This window comes from Notothenia coriiceps, unplaced genomic scaffold (genome assembly GCF_000735185.1).
Source record: "Notothenia coriiceps isolate Sejong01 unplaced genomic scaffold, NC01 NC01_scaffold00031853, whole genome shotgun sequence".
In the NCBI taxonomy this organism is placed as follows: Eukaryota; Metazoa; Chordata; class Actinopteri; order Perciformes; family Nototheniidae; genus Notothenia; species Notothenia coriiceps.
In genome coordinates this window covers 631584-638696 of record NW_011364554.1, presented here as the reverse complement: position 1 = coordinate 638696, position 7113 = coordinate 631584, and the positions used below count along the sequence as shown (strand labels likewise).

Here is a 7113-nt window from a genome sequence, read left to right as displayed (position 1 = left end):
GAGAGAGAGAGAGAGAGAGTGTGTGTGTGTGTGTGTGTGTGTGTGTGTGTGTGTGTGTGTGTGTGTGTGTGGTGAAAGAAACCTGACTGCTGGTGTAAATATTTGAGATGAAAATGTAACTTGTGGTGGTGTCCACTTTTGTGTAATAATGTTCTGTGTGGTTGCGTGTGTGTGTGTTTGCTTCATATGTTTGTCTGTGTATGCTTGTGTTTGACTCCATGCGTGTGGCATTGTGGGTTGAGTGGATCTCTCTTTTCACCATCACCATTACTGCATGAAAGACCTGTCACTCTGTATTAGCTCTCTCCAGCTCTCCCCTCTGTGTGTGCATGTGCGTGTGTGTGTGTGTGTGTGTGTGTGTGTGTGTGTGTGTGTGTGTGTGTGTGTGTGTGTGTGTGTGTGTGTGTGTGTGTGTGTGTGTGTGAGAGAGAGAGAGAGAGAGGGAGAGAGGGAGAGAGAGAGAGGGAGAGAGAAAGGGGTGAACCGGGCAGCAAAGCCATTTTAAAGCTATTGAAGGTCATTGTCTGCTCAGTTTTGAGCATCCTAACTGCTGAGTGCGACCAGCAGCTCCAGCTTCTGCCTCCATAGACAAGAGCATTACATAATGTTTTCTTTATGACAAACAGCGACATCATATGTCACCAAAGAATAAATAAAAAAGGCAATAATGTCCATTACTACATGGCTCCTGCTAAACTTCAGTCCATATTAACACATAAATAGTGACCTGTAGATATTTGACTCCATGATGAACACATCTCTCTCTCTCTCTCTCTCTCTCTCTCTCTCTCTGCAGGGCTTCGCTCGTGCTGCATTTCCCAGAATTACCAGCGCGACCCCCATCATCATCATCACCACCATCATCATCATCATTACCACAGAGAAAAAAGTGTTCCACTGGCTCTCCATCGGGTCGCTCTCTAGCAAAAAATAAATACAAACATATATGTCGCATCTATAACGCATAATAACCTGGTCATGGCTAATAGGCTACTTACAAACAGCCCTGCGCGCGCGGCACACGCTCCAATAAGCACCTACAGACCAATTCCCTCAATATGAGAGAGAAGAGTGAAAGGGAGGGGGGATCAGGGGGGGTGAACCTTTGCCATGATGTTGTAGCGAAACATACTGTAGTAGATTTCATCTCGTGTCGATTCTGACATTACCCGGCATCATTTCCATCATTGAGGAGTTTTGGAGGGATGCGACAAGTTGCTTGCGTCGCGCTCAGAGTGGGAGAAATACATAGAGGAGCAGACAGGCAGGAGCGAGCGTCCAACCGGAGGGTGGGGGGAGACGCATTCTCCCCCAGTACACACAAGCAGCGGCCACATCCACTGTAGACAAATCCGTGTTCAGTGACGTGTTTTGTATTAGCCTTTTTTTAATGCATGTTCAACCCTTTTCCATCACTGGCTGATTTAAAGATTTAATCCGGAATTGAGAATCCAGTCCCTCGCGTGCTTCTTATTTTCATCAACTCTAATCATCCCCCCTTTGCTATTTATTTATTTTTTGCCTCGATAGACCCGATATTCAGCCCATCCACCGTCCACCCCCTATCTTATTTTTTCCCTCCATCTCGTTCTCTCTGGGAGTGCGACGCGCTGCGAATCTCTGAAATAAGAAGCCTGCAGGTAAGACCTCTCCGAGCTTCTTTTAATGATTATAATTACACTGTGTCACTGTTGTTTTTACTTTGCAGCTTAATGGATCAGTTCATTCAGTGTAATTTACACGCCACATTGATTTGTTTCACGTTGCCTGCAACTTAGCCTACTACGGACTGTGTAGACAACCGTATTCACAGGAAAAGAATAATGATAATAATTCCCAGACTTCTGACACTTCACTGATTAAATGCTGAATGATAATTTTCCCACCTATTTCCGCGGGCCTATAATTAGCGACAGCAACGTCTATTATGCAAATGAAACCCTTATAATAGCCCGTTTGAAGCTTTCCCTGCATCCGCACCGCAGGTGTTGGGACTAAAATATCTATTGTATGTGCTGAAATGTGCTCGAACAAAGAGGAGTGATTTCTGTGGATGAGTATCATAATGTGCGATTTGTGTCCCAGTCCACTGAGTTTTCTCTTTACCGGCCGCTTGATGCTAGGCGTCCATTTTCCACCGTGTAGCCTATGCAGGCAGGGTGATGTGTATAGCCTCCTCTATTAATGAATGCACCGCAGTCCGCATCACTATACTTGAGCTTTGCACGCGCTGAGCTCCGAGCTTGTGTTAGTCTAATCGGGGTCTCAGCAGCTTCTGGACTCCTCCCGGTGCAAGGCCAGCAAATTAGCTTCGTATTGGACCTGGGCCACATCATGTTATCTGATGCGTTATGAGATCATTTTCCTTTCAGCCCACTGTCTCCTCTCACAGGCCAACCTGTGCTCGGTGTTCTGACGGATCCAGAGGTAAAGGGCACCAAACATCTGGCACCTTATCAATCATTCATTTTTTCATCAGAGCTCTGATCACATCTGGGCTAATGGTGGAATGAAATGTGTTTGAATTGGAGATGCTATAGGAGTGTGCACTGCAGCATTCAGGAGTCACGGTGGCGTGCACTGTCAAAAAACAAGGTAGTGAGTTATACCTGTCTTTGTTGAGGCTGCAGCCCATAGTACAACTCTCAATGCTTATCTTCATCTGATGTTAAACAAAAATGTGTTTACCTGCAGTAATAGCACAAGATTTTCCCCTGTGAGCTGAGCTTTTGATTTAGGTGCTGCATCTCTTCAGAAAAGAGTCTGGCCTTTCCCTTTTACAGCAGCAATGTGTCCATCAGCAGCACCTGCTCCTTTATGGTTCTTATGCCGGTCAAACTCTCACTAGATGTTGGCCGTTTCACAGGGATAAAGGTGAACTCTTTGACATTTGTATCATAGCACTTACCTGTGAAATGCTGGTGTCAATACATGAGCGTTGGTTGATAGTTACATACTAGTCAACTTTTGTTTATTTCGCTTTGTAAAATAGATAATTGTGGATGAAGAACTCAATTGCACAATCAATGAATCACCATTCTGTACAAAATCATCGTAAAAGATGGATTTGATTTAAATAATTACAACTCTAGTTGCAAGATCAATGCCTGAGTCCGTCTCCCAATAGAAGTATAACTTTAACCTTCCTTAAAGGGCATGTTCGACTATGTTTTTGCATTTCCATTGACTGTCCGCCTGTCCATCAATGATCAGGACATTTCATTGAGGTATGGTTGGTACCACCGTATGTTGTCATGCCCCCAGCGCCTCCGCATCCCACGTAGGAAACACAGTGTGTACTATGTTTGGTACGTGTTTGTAGCCTTGATGAATGTCTATGTGGATTTTGGAATACTTTCAAAAAACCCTTAGCCGGCTCTAAGATCTGCTGTTTACGCTGTAAGGTGACTCATTGCAGTCAATACCAGTGCCTAGCCCACACAGGCTCTAGTTGTGTTTTAGCGCCGGCCAAACCATAATCATCTATTACATGAGCGGTCCAGAAAAATCTGAAAGGACGTCTGTAACTTCTGAATGTTTCCACTTGTTCTGCCTTGCTGTTTCTCTCTTGTTTCATAGCTGGTTGGCTGTTGCTCCTTCATCTCCGTCTTACTCTCTGTTGCTCTCTCCGAGGAGAAGCAATTCTGCAATGATCATCACATCTGTCATGTTGCTATATTGTTCAGAGGATCAATGCCTTTGCAGGAATTCTCTTGATGGTGTACAGCAAGGATTCACGATGTTCCTCCCTCTCTTCAGGGAGCACAGAGGGAAAACCTGCATTGTATAAGAACACCAGACTCAGATACCTCAGTTTACATTTGATATCAGGGTCCAATGAAAGGCCAAATTATCGAAATATGAATGTGGACCTTCAGATCTCTGCAACAATATCAGTAAAACAAGCTCCATGATTGTAATCGTGCAAATTAAACACAGGCTAACAGTATTTCCCTCTTCAGTACAAAAACCTTGCTTATTATTCCAGTGAGCAGAGGCTTTTATCTTGACTCCTGTCTGAATGCCTGTGACCCATGCATCAATTAACCTCCAGCTTTGGTGTTTTTAAGTGCTTCGCTCAAGTAAGCACAGCCTCTGAGAGCAGGGTTTGTAAGAGCCTGTGATTGAACCGTATAGTGTCAGTGATATATTGTAGGCAGCCTGTCTGTGCAGAGGCATGCAGTGCAAACATACAGACACAGTGTTCACACGTCTGACAAGCAGGCATGCTCACTGGACTGGAGATACACAACATGTGACCTGTGACCAATGCCTTTTCAATCATTGCAACACTGTGTACTATACAGCATTAAAAATATATGTAAATCAGACAGCTGCGTCAGCATTTCTACCAGTTCAAGGAGGTTGGTTAGAAAAAAAGAAGTACAGAGAAGGTTGTGAGTCTCACTGTTATATTTAGCTAACACGAAAAGTAGTAAATGCATGAAAATATTGGGTTGACTGGCAGAAAGTTCAACATCTTTGATAAAATCGAGGTCCACATGAGCAGAAGGACTTTGCTTAGTTGTCTGTAACTCTATGCACTAATAAAGACCATGACATTTGGTTGAAAGCCATTAAAAAAGCTAGTGAGTGGATTTTGAGTTGAATGAAAAGTTGGGTTTTGTGAAACGGGCTATAGTAACCTCGCTTTCTTGCTGAGAGATGGGTGAAAAGATCAATACCACTCTCATAGAGGAGAGCGTTATTGATCTTGTCATCATTTCTCAACAAAAAAGCAAAGTTGCGTATATCCTTAAAAATGTCAACAATATAATCTTGTTTTTGTTTCACAGCAGCATTCATTTATTGATATGATGAAATGTCATAAACAAAATAACGTATCAATAATGAGAATCTGCTGTTTTTATCATTGTGAATAAACTATGCTTGGTATCTGGACTGTTTGTCATACAGAACAAGCAATTTGAGGACATCTCATTGGACTGCGTGAAACTGGTATTCCTCTGAATTTTTGAAAATATTTCAGATTGTTACCGTAATAATCTAAATAAAAGGATTTTGCCTTTTTGAGTAGCTGTGATATATGCAGTTATTCATAGTTGTTTTCCTACCTTCGTTTCTGATGCAGTTGTATGGCTTGATAATAAATGAATAGCACATTTCCTTTAAGACAATAAAACATGAATTTAAAGGGCCATCTTGAGTACGATCTGCTGTCCCTTCACTCTGTGCATAGTGCCATCTTCATCCATGCGCATGGTTGGTTCACGTGCACATGTTTTGAAGCATATGTTCATGGGTTCATGAGCGTCAGGTCATCCAGAGAGACACTTTATTTTGGGAGCCTCTTAGACCAAGGTGTTGCTGTCACTGCCTCCTCGGGCTGTTCTGCTCAGACAGGCAGAGTCTTGGTCACATGCAGGCAGAGGATGTTGGTGGACTCTTCACATGGGCTTAATGGCAATTCTGCTACGCTTTGAAGTGCCTTTTAAAGATGACCTATTTTATGATTTTATTGTCATCATTTTTGACAGTTGTGGGGGTTTGGAGCTGCATATGTGCTTGCAAGCATGCTTAGGGTTTTGTTTGCGTGTTCTGTTTCTGTGCACCTGCGAGTTTGTCATGCATGTGAGTGTGTGAAGATGTAAATGTGTGTGTGTGTGTGTGTGTGTGTGTGTGTGTGTGTGTGTGTGTGTGTGTGTGTGTGTGTGTGTGTTAGCCAGCTGTGGAATCTCAGCAATGAGCTCAGGTGTGTAACTTTTTTCATGATTAAGGAGAGAAATGATCTCAAGCTACCAAGAACCACTGTTCTGAATATGTAGGCATGTTTGCATCAAGCACAAGGATTAGAATATGCTGCTTGTATTTTTAGAGCTGTCATCGTAAGTAGGCCAAGTACATTTAGTTTATTTTTCTCTTGGTCAAGCAATCAGCATAAGATTATGTCATTTTCACTTACTACATCCCCGATATGAGTTATAATTCTTCTCCAGGACATGCAACAGTCAATGTAGTGTAACTGTGATGTTGAACCAGTGTTGTGTATCTTCTCTGAAAACACTCACATTCGCACATAGAACCGCTTTCTTTCACATGTGTGGAAAAAACTTATTACAGATGTCATCATTTATTCAACAAGCAGTTTGGTAGTTGATTTATGCAATGAATAGCTAATGGAGCAGCTGCTACAAAATTCAAATCTCCTGTGTGATTTATGGCTGCATTATTGGAGCCACAACTCATTGCTTTTATTTTATACAAAGTACTGAATTATATGATGCTGGGAATTACACAGGTAGATATGATTACATGTGAAGTTTTTTGACAAGCGAGGCGCAGGTTCCATAAATTACGCTGCAGCAGCTAGCTCCCAGAGCTAAGCCCTTGGCCTTTGTTGCTGCAGTACGTCTTGCTGCAGCTCATTGGCCTCTGGCCGGCCCTAAGAACGGGTGTTGCAAACGTACTATAAAAGCATCACAAGAGAAATCTAGCACTGGAAAGCTCAGAATTATGGAAAAGGAATATTATGTCTTTTCAGTTTTTTAAGGATTGTTCAAAAGAGTGGTAAGCCTTATGTTTTCCCCTAAGACTAAGATGCTGGAATTACGTCCAACCCAAAGAAAAGAGTGCATCAATTTAAACATAAATATCTTTAAGCACCTTTTATTGTTGTCCACATTATTATAAACAGTTATCCTCTATACATGATCCATAAGGATATATCGATTCATATTGACTATATTGTAGAGTAAGGCTGAAATCAAGTATGAACAAGAGAAAGACCCTCCCTTCGCCACACTACCTACATCCTCTCCATCCTTCTCCCAACCTGCAATCATTGTTGTACGGTCTAACCCTTTTAGTTCAACTTGCATACTCTATTTATTTTTTCTTGCCCTCTTGTTCTTTCACGCTCCCTTGCTCTTATTCCCCTCGTTCCCCTCTTTCTTAGTTATTGGTGGAAAATAGAAATTACAGATAATTAAATGACAATTATGATCTCCTACACAGGGGAGTTTTCGCTATGGGGAATAACTTAGTAGGTTATTGTTGAGGTCATTCATTAAATACTGGAGTCAAAGACCACACACACACACACACACACACACACACACACACACACACACACACACACACACACACACACAC

The 7113-nt window shown here is 42.3% G+C and overlaps 1 protein-coding gene across 1 annotated transcript in view; it reads left to right on the top strand.

The window, feature by feature from the left end:
* The first annotated feature begins 1265 nt into the window (after window positions 1-1265).
* Window positions 1266-7113, top strand: part of cacng8b (calcium channel, voltage-dependent, gamma subunit 8b) — a 16328-nt gene continuing 10480 nt past the window's right edge. Inside the window, exon 1 of the mRNA XM_010788478.1 lies at window positions 1266-1640. The gene's annotated coding sequence lies outside the window, so the exon portion shown is untranslated. The remainder of the gene's footprint in view (window positions 1641-7113) is intronic.